This window comes from Rhipicephalus microplus, chromosome 3, assembly GCF_043290135.1.
Source record: "Rhipicephalus microplus isolate Deutch F79 chromosome 3, USDA_Rmic, whole genome shotgun sequence".
In the NCBI taxonomy this organism is placed as follows: Eukaryota; Metazoa; Arthropoda; class Arachnida; order Ixodida; family Ixodidae; genus Rhipicephalus; species Rhipicephalus microplus.
Window position 1 is genome coordinate 33201093 of NC_134702.1, and position 2195 is coordinate 33203287.

Below are 2195 nucleotides of genomic sequence, written 5' to 3' on the forward strand. Positions count from 1 at the left end.
GCAGCTTAGAAGTAAGTCAAGTTTAACCACCCCAGAAATATATTTACGTTTTAATTCGAACTGTCATATCCCCGAAGCAACATTTTGGATCTAAAGCAAAAATATTCCTTGCAGAGATCAAAAATACTTCTTTACGGATAACATTATTTCACCATTGAAAAAGGCAAGAAAGATTTTAACTCAAGAGCACAGAATAGTTTTGCCTTAATGCTTCGTTCACGCATGCAAGAAAGAAAAACTAGCGGTGATTATAACTAAGCTACCATGTAAACACGTTCACTTTAGAAGGTTTGAATACCCATCGTTAATGAAGGGAATCATAAAAACAATTGTTTTGTTCAAAAAGGGGGATAGACCTCACCTTCGGCTCTCTCTTCGCCGACTGTCGGCACGGACACTGATGTTCCTGAAAAAAAAAAAAACATGTCCATGCAAGAGTTCATGCAGTTCGCAAGGTCTTGTGGTTTAAACAAAGTACATCTCCCTAGTTAATTTCCTAAAGTCAAGTTCCCAAATAGTCAGTTCTGCTATTGCCACCGTCAGCCAAGACGAAACAAACTTACGCAATTCGTATGTAGATCTTGTTGTGTCTGCAAACACTGGCAAAAATAACAAATCTTTCAAGCAAACGCTGGCGAGACGGTCGCACTTTTGAGGTTTCGTTTTCCCGAATAAAATGTTTTTGTGCTACAAGAAACCATTCGGAACACGTTGGGTGTTGTCAAGGAAGCTTACATGAAGATCCGGTCAGCGTGCCAGATGTCGCGCTAGTGTGAGAGCTCGACTCACTGGGTTTGGCTGCATAGGATGGCAAAGTCAAAAGATCAAATGTTAAGTCAGGCAAGAGCGGCTCACGTTAAGGATCAGCACAACCGAAAATGTTCGTCGTCGCTCGAATGTAACTTACACAAGCTTCCGGACGTGGTACTGGACATTAAATTGCGCTGCGACATGTTGAACTTCGTTATCTGCGAATCGAGGCAGTCGAAGTTGTCGAGGTCAAGCTAACCATTGACCGAATAACTAAAAACTGCGAACATTTGTCTAATATAAAACTTAAAAACAAACAGGGTATCTTACACATACGCTTGAGAATATTAGGAGAGAAAAGCCATCTTTGCTCTTACAGCCATATTTGTTGGCATTAGGACCCGATTAGGAGAGAGGCCACAGTGGAGGACTCAAGATATTTCGAGTCCCTGGGGTTGTTTATTGTGCACATTAATCGAATGATGCACGGAAATTGACGGTTCTTGTCACCATCGAAATATTGGCCGCCGTGGCCGGGATTTGATCATGCGACCTCCAGGTCAGAAGTTAAGTAGCTTTACAACAGAAAAGCCTGGCAAGTCAACTACTAGGACTGAAGCTACACACAGTTACCTCAATACCTTAAATATGTAAGTTAGCTGAATAAGTCACCCTTTAAATTTCAATAATTACTGTGAAAGTCGCTTGACCATTATCATATAGTGGGTCAAGTTCCAATGTGAATTTATTCTAACTTCTGCCATAACCATCGATTTCTATCTTTAAAACAGTGTTTCTAAGTACTCGCTAAATTGAGAATAAGCGCGCGACCAGCCCTCACGTCACCAAAAAACAACTGAACAATTCGAGTCACGATGAAAGCGCAATGTTGGTGCATACTGAAGTCAGGCCTATCGATCATATCCTTGCATGAAAATCAACGGAGTTCTGATAAAATTGCAACTACTGCTTACGTACTGTGTAAGTTCTCACAGTCGTTTAGAGAAGCTTTTTGCAATTCCGTCCACACTTGATTAGCCAGGGAGATAACACAAAATGCACCTTACCCTTGGACGACCGGGTAGATCGGCCTCTTCTTTCTTCTTCTCTTTCTTCTTCTACCCACCTCATGGCTCATGCCGCTTTTTAGAACTGGCGATTGTGAGCGTCATGATCTTGAATATACGAGTGAGGAGCATTCAGAACAGCACTGGGAAACACTGATGATAAAGAAGAAGATGATTACTCCTAAAGGAATGAACCAACTGATTTTTTTTTTTAAAAATTGCGCAGGCTACAGAGATATTTTCTTCAACATTGCAGGGGTTACTGTAACGACTATTTTGCGGTCTTTAAGTATTTGAGAACTGATAATTGAAATTGAATGGGAAGTTCCTCATTCCAACCTAATGAAAAAAAAAAGCTTCGCTTCCAACATAGGATGC

At 40.9% G+C, this 2195-nt stretch overlaps 1 long non-coding RNA gene across 1 annotated transcript; it reads right to left on the minus strand.

The window, feature by feature from the left end:
• Positions 1 to 562: 562 nt before the first annotated feature.
• On the minus strand, positions 563 to 969 carry LOC142802758 (uncharacterized). Its single transcript, XR_012893983.1, has 3 exons — positions 908 to 969; positions 736 to 798; positions 563 to 599 (listed from the first exon to the last, which is right to left on the minus strand). It is a non-coding gene; the product is annotated as an uncharacterized LOC142802758 (long non-coding RNA).
• Positions 970 to 2195: the final 1226 nt, after the last annotated feature.